General features: G+C 42.7%; 1 protein-coding gene and 1 pseudogene across 4 annotated transcripts in view; both read right to left on the minus strand.

Moving 5' to 3' along the window:
* Window positions 1–13,775, minus strand: part of Esrrg (estrogen related receptor gamma) — a 629,832-nt gene that overhangs the window by 502,589 nt on the left and 113,468 nt on the right. The window lies entirely within an intron of this gene.
* On the minus strand, window positions 6,579–13,211 carry LOC114698235 (annotated as a pseudogene).

Raw genomic sequence — 13,775 nt, forward strand, 5'->3', positions numbered from 1 at the left:
TGACCATGGTATGCTTTTTCTTTACCCTGGCCAGTGCTCTTTGCCTATTAACACCAGCTGACTCCACTCCTTCCTTTAGAACGCTATTCTCCATCCATGAGCGTTTATCAGTCGAAACACAGGATTTTCAAATGCCGAGTGTTCTATCTAGGCATTATTGCTTGTTTTGCAACAGTAAAGCTACTTATAATATTGTCTATTGTTTTACTGCCCCTACATAACTTAGCATTTTGCTGACATTTTGTTGTTTTCATTATCAGGATTTCGAATCAGTTTTCAGTGCTTTTAGTCTGAGCAATGTGCATATTTGAATATACTTCAATTCCTGGAGATAATTAGGAATATTCCTTCACACAGCATGAAATAATCCAGATCTCATCAACTCCAAAGTGCTGGACATGAAAAAATATAAATGGATATATAATGTGTTTTGATAAGTTTATATAATTTTGAAAGACTACGATAAAATCACCTATGAACATTAAGAGAACCCGAGTGATATATAGCCTTTGAGAGCAGATGGCAGACAGGATAACCTAAGGCAGACATTCACATTTGAATGACTCATACAGCCCATGACCTTTGGGCCAGAGATACAGTAGCACTTCTGCAAACCACTGAAAGGACCACTTGTGACAGGGCTTGGCACTTTGGACTACTCGTGATTGGTCTGTGTTTTGTGTGATGGTTGGCTTTCACCGTCAACCTGACACAATGTCAAATCAACTAGGAACAGTCTCACTGAGGGATTACCTAGATCAGGTTAGCATTTGGGCATGTCTATGGGGCATATTTATAGCTGGGTTAGAAGACCCATATTTATAATTGTGGTTAGAAGACCCAGCCTGACTATGGGTGACACCATTCCCTAAGCTTGGCATCTTGGACCCTGTGAGAGAAAGCTGGCCGAGTACTAAGTATGTATGCATTCATTTCTCTCTGCTCTTGACTATGGATGTGCTGGGACAGCTCTTTCAAGCTCCTGCAGCTGTGACTTCATGGCAGTGATGATCTATAACCTGGTGTTGACTGAAGTCAACTTTCTCGCCCATGCTACTCAGTCTCGGGGTGTTTTATCCTAGCAACAGAAATGAAACGTGAACAGTGGAGAATGAGAATAGAGCACAGGAAAGAAGGTTAGGGGTCAAAGTCACATGTGATCTGTTAGGTAGCTGGTTAGATGATAAGCTTGGGGGTCATGGAAGGTGGACCCTCCCCACACACATACTCAACAGCTTATAAAAACAAGGCCAGAGGACTTGATTGTGGGTCAAAAGGCAGGAATCTGAGTTATATTTCTGTACAAAACTTACATGATTATTATCTAGCTGAGACTCTCTGATAAGGGACATAGACATACTATTTTCCTCCAATAAAAGTTAGTACAAATGGGCCTGACAATCACCTGGACAAGAAAATGCTACTTAGAAAAAGTTGCCCATTTTAGAGACTTTAAAAACAACATGAAACATGTCAAAACTGTAGAGAGCACGTGGTCCCTTTGGCTATGTCCAGTCTCCCCCCTGAGAGTGATCTAACTCAACTCTATCCCAAATTCCTCCTGTCTCCTACACACCATGCTCCATGTGCTCCCTTTGAATTTTTCTAACAGAGATCACAAGGATCACCAGGAGGCCAAGGAAGTACCAAAGCAAGATCCTGGAGAAAGAACTTCTTCGTTTTAGCATCCCTGGACCAGACAGGAATGCCCCGTCCCCGGGTACCTTCACAAGATAGATGACTGTTTCTTAAGGAGAGCAGGAGAGGAAGGCATTTTCCAGGACATGGCTCACAGCTCATCAATACTAGGAGAAAGTCAACTCAGGTGCAACTGTCCTGTTGGTGGAAGAGTTTGGATGCATGTAACAATATTCATGGGGTTACACCAAGAGTCAGGAATAAAGAGCTTTTCCTGGCATGTACAAGGCCCCGAGTTCAGTCCTTGGCACCAAGAGAAAGAGATGGAGCAGGATAATGAATGAGCTCATGAAATACATACATGTGAGATATCATGCCCACATTACCTTATCATTACAATATATTTTCAAGTTCTTTTTTAAAATCTCTGTAATGATAATCTAGCAATGGAGGCTCAGAAGTTAACTGGCCAAATTTCATCTAACAAAGTGTGAGTTTGAGAAGACAGATGAGGTCACCTGATCCCCACACCCTGCTTTCCTTCCTAGTCCAAAGGTAAAGGTCTCATCTACCTAAAAACCCATAAAAATGTATTATATCACACAAATCTTAGATTAAAAATCTCTAGGCTTACTTATTCATCCAGCAAATAGACATGATGCTGGTGTAAGAGCTTGCAGTTAAACATAATGATACATAGTGGACATAGGTGTGTGTGCGAACATACAATTGAAGGGATTTTATTGTTCTAATTTTAATGATGTCAAAACTTTGGGTTGAGTTTCTGTTTAGTTAGTGATGCCCTACAAACTATGTTTTCACTCATTAGCTGTTCATTTTTAATGGAAACAACGCCATACATTGGATGATGCTTTCGAGTTACTAATTATCTCCTGTTTAAAATGACTTAGAATCTTGGATTGAATCTAGGACACACTGAAGAACTTTGCAGCCTCTGTGCTTCTGCCATTATAATCTGTTCAAGTGTCCTCTATCAAGTGAAGAAATTACATCATTCCCACAGGAGAGTGGTTGGCATATTTCAGATCTGCTTCCCAAATGATAGTCAAGGCTAGTTTGTGGTGGGCACATCAATCTCAAGCTGCTATTATTAACAAGCAGCATAATGTGGACACATGAGTTGGACAGGTACTTCATTACATGAGGAGAAGTGGTCCCATGTCCCTTTACTTCTACCCCAGTTTATTTCCCATGTTAAATGTGTCATGTAGCTTAGTGCTCAATGCTTACTCTGATATATCGGATGGAGTCTCTGCATCCATGTCTCGAAGCTGCTGGAATAAACTGGATGGCTTCAACAATGGAAATTTGTTTCGGTCCCAGCTATAAATCCAAAACCAAGGTGGCACAGAGTTGGATTCTCCATAGGGTTGCGAGCTAATTTGAGCTGGTGCCTATGTCCTTGATTTGGGTGGCCTGTCAGCAATCTTTGGGGTTCTCTGGTTAGTAACATTGTAGTTCCAGTCTTCAGGTGACATCGTTCTTGTGTCTTTGCCCAAATTTCCCCTTCTATAAGGTGTATTAGCTACTTTCCTCATTGCTACAATAAAAGTAACTTGAGGAAAGAAGGCCTTATTCCGCCTTGTGGGTTTGAAAGGAATAGAGTCATCACCGTGGAGGAGACAGGACAACAGGTGCAGGTGGCGGGGGACACACGGCATGCAGAGTCAGGAAACAGAAAGCAAACAGGAAGTAAGGCCAGGTTCAGAAAACTCAAAGCTTGTCCACAGTCCCCATCTGCTCGGGGTGATACTATCTCCTAAAGACACTACAACTTTCCAAGACAGCGCCACCATCTGGAGAGCAAGTGTTCAAACACATGAGCCCATGGGGGACACTTCACATTCAAAGCACAACGTAATGGCACTTGTCAGAGTAGATTAAGGGCCACGCTCATGACCTCATCTTAATGTGATTATCTACAGAGACCTACTTCCACGCAAGGTCATATGCTGAGGTATTTGGTATTGGGACTTTGATGCTCTTAGGAAACAAATTGAGCCCAGAAGTGACATCTTCTCTACAGCATCCACAGCAATATGAACTCCAGCTGTCCACACTGGGTACATGGGGAAAACAGATGTACCATTCCCTTTCATCAGGGGCAATTCTAGTCACACACATGGAAATGAACCATTCGATGTCATATGGGATGGCAGCTCAATGAGATATATCTTGATTTAATAGAGAAATAAAAATGCTATAAGGCTGTAAGCTAAGACCATCATAAAGTACATGTAGGCATCCTGGGCTTTAGTGCTCCCCAGCTGCTTTTCAACTCAGAGTGAAACAATTTGCCTAATGTGTACAGGAATGGTTTGATTAATTTCTTCCTCTAAGTAATATCCACCTGGCCCCCATCATACACCTTAACAAAGGTGCTTTTCTCTTTTTTTCTGTTCCTTTTTTTCTGATGGAGCTTCAAAGGTTCCAGAATGCAAAAGTACTGACTTCTGAATGAAAGGAAGGCTCCCCTAAAAGAAATCACGGTCACACTTGATCATGGTCTGCAGAGAGCCCTTTCAAACAGCACCGTCTACACCAGAGTCAAGGGGATGATTCCAGCCTGCCTTGGGCGGTAGAAGGCAGTGAGGGCCTCTCCCTACCCCTTCATTAATAATTCCTTCCTTCAGTAGTATATATAGAGTTTGACAGAGCCTTTCAATAGTGTGGTGATGTGGACTTGATGGGAAAGGTTCGTGTTAGAAAAAAGACTTGAATTAGGAGGGAGTTAAGAAGAAGAACAGATAAAACTGTGTTTCAAGCACAGGAAATACTGTATGTACAGACCTTTCACTATAAGCAAACCAGACAAACTCAGGGAAGAGCAGGGAGGTCAGCGTGTTTGAAGTGGAGACAGTGAGGTGAGAGAAATTTCAGAAGAGGTCCAAAGATCACTCATTCGGGTCAGAAAAGGAGTAGAGATGGCATAATCCTGAGCAAAAACAGAGCCCAGGACATGTTTCAACTAGCTTGTATACTCTAGGCTCTGAAGGCATCTTGATTATGTGTTTTTAAAACGCTAAAAATGGGCATTCTCAAAGAACTTCCTACAAGATTCTAAACAGAAATCAGGTCCAGCCACCTCTGCTTGCAAAGAATCAAGAACAGGAGAGTTGTACATTAGTGGAAAGACACACTAAGAAAATCTTGAGCAGGCATGAGGTGTAAAGCCAGGATCTACCTCCTCCTCACTGGGCTACAGTGGTGTGCCTTTGTTAGGCAGCCAAACTCAAGGACATTCCACTCAAAATTATGTACATTCATAAATAAGAGATCCATGACCAAGAAACACAGGATCATGCAGAACATCTGGGACAACCTGTTAGATAATCTGGCATCCACAACATTGTGATTCTCCCTATATACATTGTATAGTACATTAAACTGTGATTCTAAACAGCTCTTCTGACCAATAGGATAAAAGACTTTAATAGATTTAAATCTATGACTTTATAAATCAAAATTCTTGTAAGGGGATATTATATATATATGATATATATATATGATATATAAAGATGTAGGTAATGTTTTGTGTATGTATAGTGGGGGGTGGCTATGTGTAAGTGAGTGAATGTGAGTACAGACATGCATGTGGACATCAGAGGACAATGCTAGGTGGCAATCAATGCCTTCCATCTTGTTTGGGATGAGGTCTCATTATTTTGTACCACTATATACACCAGGTTAGCTGGTCTGGGAGCTTCCAAAGAGTCTCTCTTGACTTCCTATCTTACCAGAAAAGCAGAGAGATGACAAATGGGTACTACTGCACCAGTTTTTATATTGGAGTCTGGGCTTTTAATTCAAGTCTTCATGCTAGCAACTATTGTGAGCTCCTTGCCCACTGAACCATCTCTCCAACTTAAAAGTCTCTCTTGCCTGACTAGTCAAGCTGCCTCTGTAAGATGATCCCACAGCACCCCCATGATATTTTGACTTGTGAACCTCAGAACAGATCTTCCATGCTATCTAAACTAAAGTGACTTTACTGATGGATACTTTATCCCAACCACATTACAACTTATTTTTGGTTCAGCAATGTATAATAATTAAGGACAGAACTGGTTCAGTCTTAAATCCCAGAAACTGTTGCTTAATTTATACAGCTGAGAGCTGTTTGAACTAAAACCTTTGAAGCCATAGAAGTTTGTACTTATTCTTATAAAGGGTAGAAAACTAAAACTGAACTCTATAGTCACCATAATTTATCATGCTCAGAAGGAAATTACAAGGGTGGTGCTGCCTCACGCCTTTAATCTCAGCATTTGGGAGGCAGAGGCAGGTGGATCTACAGAGAAAGTTCCAGGACAGTCAAGGCTAAAATCCTGTCTTGAAAAATCAAAAGCAAATAAAAAAAAGAAGTTATACATCAATGAAAAATGGAAAAAGGTAAAAGAATAACTGAATACATGTTAAGAACTTGGAAAATATAAATATCCACAAGCCTTTATTTAAAAACTGGTGATATGTTCTTCTAAGTGATCATATATATATATATGATTAATAATGATGATTTAGTTGCTATTTTTGAAAGCAGTTTTAGGTCATTGTTTCTGTTAGTTTGGGCGCTGAGTATTAAACCTAGGAACTCATTCACACCAAGTGTGTGCTCTACCACTGAGCTGCACCCCAGCAGAGTTCATTCCTCCTAAGACTATAATCCACGGAGAACGTCATTTAGCCTCACAGGCTTCATGGAGTTAATGCTATCAATAATTTGGAACCGACTCAATGAACAATGGTTAGAGTTAACTAATTAGTTCGCAGAACTACTGTTAGAGTAATTTTTAACTGTTGTGACTATTTATTGTCACCAGTAATAAAGCCTAGCCTCACCACAAGAACTTGAAAAATCCTATCACCCTTTTTTTTTTTTTTTTTTTTGATGTCCAGAGACTTCTCAACTTTTATTGGTCTTAGTCCCAGGGTCGCTCCTTGTCAGCCTCATGCCTCAGAACTCTGTGTCGTTGTCTCGGCACCACTTTGCCATCCACACTTGCGGGTGGTTGTCCTCTGGACAGTCTGCAAGGAGTTACTGGAGTCCAGGGCATCGTTGAGACTGAAGTCTTCCCATCTTCCAGCAAGCGCGGTAGGTGCAATCTCAGCCTCAGCTTGACCTTGATTTCAGCAGGCTTCATACTCCTGGTCTGGCGCTGCCCTCTGCCCGTTTGGCCAGCTCTGACTCCAGGTGCAGAAGGACGCATTGAGCTGCTCATCTGCATGTTGTATCGGGCCTCCACATCCCTAAGCTGTTCTCCAGCTGATCTTCTGATTTTTCATGGCTTCAGTCAATCTCCAAGCCTGGAAGTGCGCTCAGTCGTGAGTGTGTCTCGGCATCTCTGATTTCAGCAGACTGGTGGTGACTACGTGGTGCTCTCCTCAATCTGCTGGACAGTACTTGTCCAGCTCTCACGGTTCTTCTGAGCCAGCTCCTCATACTGGGCCCGGATGTCCGCCATGATCTTGCTGAGGTCCTGAGATTTGGGGGCATCCACCTCCACGGTCAATCCGGAACTGGCAATCTGGGCTTCCAGTCCTTTGACTTCCTCCTCGTGATTCTTCTTCATGAACAGCAGTTCCTCCTTGAGGCTTCAATTTCTGTCTCCAGCTGCAGCCTCGTGATGTTGGTGTCATCCACTACCTTGCGGAGCCCATGGATGTCGTTCTCCACAGACTGGCGCATGGCCAGTTCTGTCTCATACTTGACTCTGAAGTCATCAGCAGCAAGACGAGCATTGTCGATCTGCAGGACGATGCGGGCATTGTCCACAGAATTTGCAAAGATCTGAGCCCTCAGGTCCTCGATGATCTTGAAATAGTGTCCCCAGTCTCTGACGCCTGGACCCTTCTTCTCCAGATGTTCCCGGATTTTGCTCTCCAGTCTCCTATTCTCGTCTCAGGCTCTTCACCCTGTCCAGGTAGCTGCCAGCGGTCGTTCAGCTCTTGCATGTCTCCTTCTCGGTCTGGATGCCACCCATTCAACCAGGCTGCAGACCCCATGGAGCACCCAGACGCTTGAGGCGCGGACACGAGATCCGGGAACCGGAGCCCCAGCACTGCATAGACGCTGGCCGCGCTGCTGCAGGACGGACCGCTGGCTGGGCGTCCGCACAGAGCCTGGACCGGTAGTTGGTGGAAAAGGTGGTGGAGCGGGTGGTGAAGCTCATGTTGTCTGGAGGGGAGAGCGAAGCGAGAGACCGAGACTGGAGTTCGGACGGCCTATCACCCTTTAAAGCTTACAATTGCAATTTTAATTTTGTGTGATTTAAGCCTTTGAACAATCCATCAGGATTTTCCCTTAGATCTTTAAAAGAATAGTAATGAGTTCAGAAATGACAGAGTAAAGTCACAAGATGTTCACAAGAAGAGCAAGAGGGATATTTCATCACACCATACACAAGTGCATACGTGACAACGCAGTGGCCTGTCCCACCAGCCCCAAATGTTGGGATTGGAATGAAACTTCTCAGTTGTGCCTGGAAATTATGAGGGGAAAGGAGTGAGGGAAAGAAGGAGATGATTGTTTAGTTTTAGTTAAAATTTAAGATCCTTTTCCACACTGCCACATAGTTGTTAACTCAACAACCTCCTTCCAAGGGGGAGAAAGTAAAAGGACACATCTATCCAAGGACAGTCTCAAAACCAGCTCTGAATGCTGCTACGAAGTCAAGGGATTCTCCTCTTCAGCTCAATGCCTAAGAGCCTTTCCAAGGACCACCATCAGCATCCACGTATGACGTCAATCCTGTAAACATCAGGGATGTCTCCGTAAAGTTCGGTTATTCTTAAGCTATTTTCTAGGGTGAGGCCAACCTCCCTATGAATAACAAACAGAGCCCCCTTATTTGGATAGAGACACTCACCTCCTCCCCCTTTCAGTGTACACTACATTCAGTTTGTCAGTGGTGAATAAGATAAAAAGAATTATTTCAGGCCAGTTGTGAAAATAGGTGGGAGCAGGTAACAGACCGTGATGTGTGGAGCAAGCCAAATTGTATCCAATGGGAGTAGTATGGTATAAATACAAAATGTACCAAGAAAATCAAAGACCTCAGATCTTCTCCGGAGCATGTAATTCAACAGCAGCCTCGCTGTGCCCAAACAGGCCCTCCAGTAGATCAGGGCACTTGTACCAACTATAGCTACAGCAATCCCAAGCCAGCGCCATACACATTACAGCCGTCACCCTCCGCAAACCATCACAAGGTTTCACCTCAAGGCCACAGCAACTATGAACATGACCCTTAGCAAAGCAAACAGGCTGTTTGCTCAGGTTTGTAGAACTGGGCTGTGAAGTAAGCGACCGTGCCCCCCGTGACTGCTCTAGAATAGTTGCATGGAAAGATACTAATGGCAACCGAAAGCTACTTAGAAAATATCTTCCGTGCTTTGGACCCTCTGGGCTGGTGCTGCCAGTAGCTGTGAGAACTTTCAGAGCAGAGTAAGAGAGGAGATAGACAAGCAAGGATAATGAATGAAACCCCAGGGTGCCACTGATGCCTATGACAAGCTGTCATGTGGAACTGCATCCCAACTTCTACCTCGAGAAATTTGGAAGACCTTATTTTATTAATCAGGGACAGTGGTTCTCAGTTTACCAATTAAATCCACATCTCCAAGATTTTACATTGTGATTGAGTGAAAACCAATTCTACTTCCTTCTTGGAAGAATGGGTTCCTGCATTCTTCTATAACCACTGGCTGAATAACTATCTTCCCTCCAGAGGCAGATGCTTTCCACAGGGGTCAGAAGTCCAGAAAGTACCTTTCTAGAACTTTCTTTACAATCTTCAGTGGTCAGATTTTCTCTGCTCTCTGCTGTATACATACCTGGGAGGATTATTTTGGGATATGTTGAGGCACTTGCCTGAAAGAAGTGGAAATACATTTCCTTATGGTGAGAAACATTTTATGTCTCAACATGTTACCTTCATTTCCTTCTCTGTAATTTCATCTTGCTTCCTCATTACTAAAACACTTCCTGCTCAAGACCACCCCACCCATCTAAATTCTACATGTGTGAGATTTTGTGCTTTCATTTCCTCTTACACTATCCATCATTTGTCTGATTCCTTTCAGGTCTGATCACAAAGAATACTTCTTGAAAACTCAGTTTTAGGGCCTGAGGAGATGCTTAGTTGGCAAAGTGCTTGCCACAGAAGTGTTCAGACCAGAATCTGAATCTGCAGCACCCACATAAAAATCTGGGAGAGATGGCATAAAGCTGTAATTCTAGCACTTGGAAGGCAGAGACTGGAGGATGCCACTGGGCAGCTAGTCCTCCTGAATGGTGAGCTGCAGGTTCAATTTTAGACCTTGTTTCAAAATATATCATTGACCTTTGGCATCTGCCTACACCCACATACACATGTAAACAAACATAAAAACACACCTACACACTACACTACATACACATATGCAGGCATATACACTACACACACGCATATGCGTGCACACACTTGAACAATTAAAATTCAGCGTTGTACGGTCTTAGGGAATGTTCCCCATTCAGTAGACACAGCTCCTTTTCACAGGCTCAAGTCACTGTCTTTGAGACTTGAAGTGCTCAAGTCTAAGAACTTCAGAGTCCAAAAATTACCATGAGGAACTCAAATAAGGTCACTATTTTAAGCAATTGAAAAAATAAACAACAAAACTGACAGATTGTAGAAAAAAATAAAACCTCCCTTAGCTTTGTGACGCTCTGCTAAGTCAGGTCAGTGTCTATTGTTAATGATATTTGGCCAGAATATTTTAGGTCCAAAAGTTGCTTAAAGAACCGTCAGTATGCCAGACCTCTGATTCTGTGTAGCCCATGAGCAGGTTGTATAGAGTACAATTGCCGAATTTTAAACTGTTGTGATTTCCATTTAGAGTGCAAAGACCAGACCAACTATAGGGACTTTTGTGTTTATGGGACACAAAAATGAAGAGATTTCACTATAGAGGGAAACATCAGCCAATCAGAAGTGTGAGGATTATCCCAGCCAGCCCAAAATGAGCGGGGCAGATGTAGTCATTAGCACGGTTCCCATGAACAGCCATACCCTTTCACATTATTCTGATGCTCGCCTGCTCACACATGCTGTGCCTCTCCAAAGAAAGAGAGCCAATGTCGCTATCTGAAAATGTCTGTTAATCACAGTTTTGAAAAACATATTTTAGCAAAGGACAGAAACACTCACCAATGTAGCTAAAATGAGAAATGGAGAGAGAGACAGAGAGAGAAGCAGACAGCCCCCTGAAGCCAAAACAACTCAGTGTGGGAACAGTGTCATGTTGACACATCTCTGAAGCCCAGCTGATTTGTAGTCATCACAAATGAGACGCTGTCTCTGATTACCATTGTGATTTGGGGGGTGTATTTATCCTTTGGTAGAAAGTCTGTTCAAACGACTTCTCCCATACATCCACTGCCTGTCTGGCAATGTACTCACAGTGATCCTCATAAAGAATTGAGCATTGCCAAAGGTTATCTTTTCATTCAAGCATCTTGAATTGAAGATGGACATAGATCTCCACATCACAATATACCTTTTGAAAATGGCAGTCACTGAATGACTGTCTAAGGAGGTTAGGAAATTTCAAATAGAACAGCCAAAGACCAGAGAAACAATGACCTTGGGAAATACCACTGAGCAAGACTGTGAATTGGGACAGCAGGGTTGGAAAGAAACAAGACAAAGAAGTTAGATTCTCTTAGCTCTTTATCCATCCTCAGGACAGAATAGACCTGAAAAACAGCGTTTGGCCCTTGGTAGACCAGGTATCTGTACCAATAGGCTAACATGTTCAAGGATAGTGGTCTACAGATTACAGTAAGCCATGTTTTTAAAAAAATTAAACATACTAAGGAGCCCAAAGTTATCCACTAGATACCATCCAACTTACAGTATCATATGATAAACATTGTGTGATCTGCTTACTATACAAATGTCTATATACATTCCTAGCTGCATACATATACTACAGAGAAAAATCAGGCTTCCAAACTAGATACTCATGCACTTGGGTTTTATTTGAAACCTAACAGCAGCCTCAACTGAAATGGTAATTATCTGGTGTTCAGTACATGGATTTACAGGCAGGCACTACAGAAAGGCTGGCTTTTCTCATAGTCCATCCCTGAATCATTGCCTGGCTTTGGGGAGAACAAGGTTGTGGGCATCTAGACTATAGGGACAGTTCATCATGGAAGGGAAGGTGGGGCAGCAGGAACAACGGACAGCAGCCACACTGCATCAACAGTCAGGACACAGAGAAGCGAATGCTGCTGCTCAGCTTGCTTCATCCTTGGTATTCAGTCTGGAACTCAAATCCACAGGATGGTGCTGTCCACATTCAGACTGGGCCTTCCCTCATCAGTGACGCCTTTCTAAGAGCACTCCCATAAACATCTAGAGATGTGTTTCCATGGTGATTCTAAATCCCATCAAGCTGAAAATCAAGGTTAGCCATCACACTCTGGGATTAGAATGGTGCACCTCACTGTGGAACCCATATGTCTAGTGCCTCCTCTGAGTCCTTCCAGGATGCCTCTGTGCTTTGTAAGTTCCCAGTGTGGTCAGGAATTGCCTCCTCTGGTCCTAATCGTGGCCATCCTTCCTTGTCTCTTCCTGAGCTCCATCTCATCACTAGCTTCTGTGTGCTTACTTTCTCTGATTATTCAGATAGCCTTCTTTTCCCCCTCTGCAGAACGACCTGATTCCTAGAAGACCCACTGTCATTGAAACCAAGGGCATATACCCATCATGAAGTATCTGTGGCCCATACAACTGGAACTGCACCTGCTTTAAGAAAAAAATATAAAAACCTCAATGGAAAATTATAAAGAAACCCTCGGAGACAATCTGTGTGAGGCAAGTGACTAGCTGTTTGAATTTCATCAGCTTCTCAGGAAATCTGCCCCTGAACTCCATCATTCCAGCCGGCAGCTGTTAAAGGCTCCGGCTGGTCTTCTGAGAAGCCTATCCATTTCCACAGTACTTAAGACTTGTTTTCTTTGAAAATTTGAGAACTTAATAAATCTTAAGTGTGTTTATGCCCATAAGAGCTTGCAATCAATATCTGCTGATGTAAATAATAAAACCAATGAGAAGATGGGTTCAGAGAGGCCCCAAACCTCTGATGTATAAACTTTGAGGTAAAAGAGAACCAGCAACCCAATTATTCTGTTGGAAACAGCTGTGAATACACATCTACCTTGATATTGAGACAGATCCTAACCCATAGCATTAGAAATCCCCCCTTCGAGTTTCTGAAAGCGACAAATTGACAATAATATTGGTCATCTAGAGAAGCCAAAGTCAGAGGCTAAGTTTAGGATAGAAGGATTGAAGAGCCTGGAGATATTTACCTCTTCCTATTAGCCACTGAATCCTCGGGCTGCCCGCCCCAGCCTCACTCCCAGGTTCTCACCTCTCCTCTCAGTGACCATGCTTATGCTGAACCATGAGCAAGAAGCATGAGTTCTCCAGATTTGATCACAGCCACATTGTGATCTATCCATCCACAAGTGTGTCTATCCATCCTGGCAGGATTGCTGAAACTCTACATGTCTTCAATAATAAAAATTTATTATCTTAAAAAAATTTATCATTTGCTTGGATACATCTTTTGGCCTTTGGTTCTTACCCTCTTTCCAAAATAGAATTTACTTTTGTGTGTGTGACTGTTGTGGGTGTTTGGGTTTTTATTTTAATTTATTTTAAAGTTTGATTTAAATTTGGAACCTGTAGAAGACTTTTGACATTTATTTCTGGGGGTGTTTTCTGAGGCTCGATGAAGTGGGTGTTGATTGACAGGCTGGTTGCCATGGCAATAGCTGTCACGGCAGAGACTAAAGCTTTATTTCATACTCTTCTTTTGTCAGGCAAAGGTTTGTGGGATATTTTAAAAATAGTATAAGTGCTTCAGAATTAATAGGAAACTGCTTGGCGACTCCTTCCTAACACACCTATCAGAACGTGCGAATCTTCTTCATTCTCCAGCACTGCTCTGCATATATATTTGTAACTTTGGGCTTAAGACACGTGATTTCTGGTATTGTTTTTCTCTCCTGGATTGTTCATTCTCTTCCCTCTCTGATACTGGCCCCCTGAAAAATCATCTAG

The sequence above is a fragment of the Peromyscus leucopus genome, chromosome 15 (assembly GCF_004664715.2).
Source record: "Peromyscus leucopus breed LL Stock chromosome 15, UCI_PerLeu_2.1, whole genome shotgun sequence".
NCBI classification, from domain to species: domain Eukaryota; kingdom Metazoa; phylum Chordata; class Mammalia; order Rodentia; family Cricetidae; genus Peromyscus; species Peromyscus leucopus.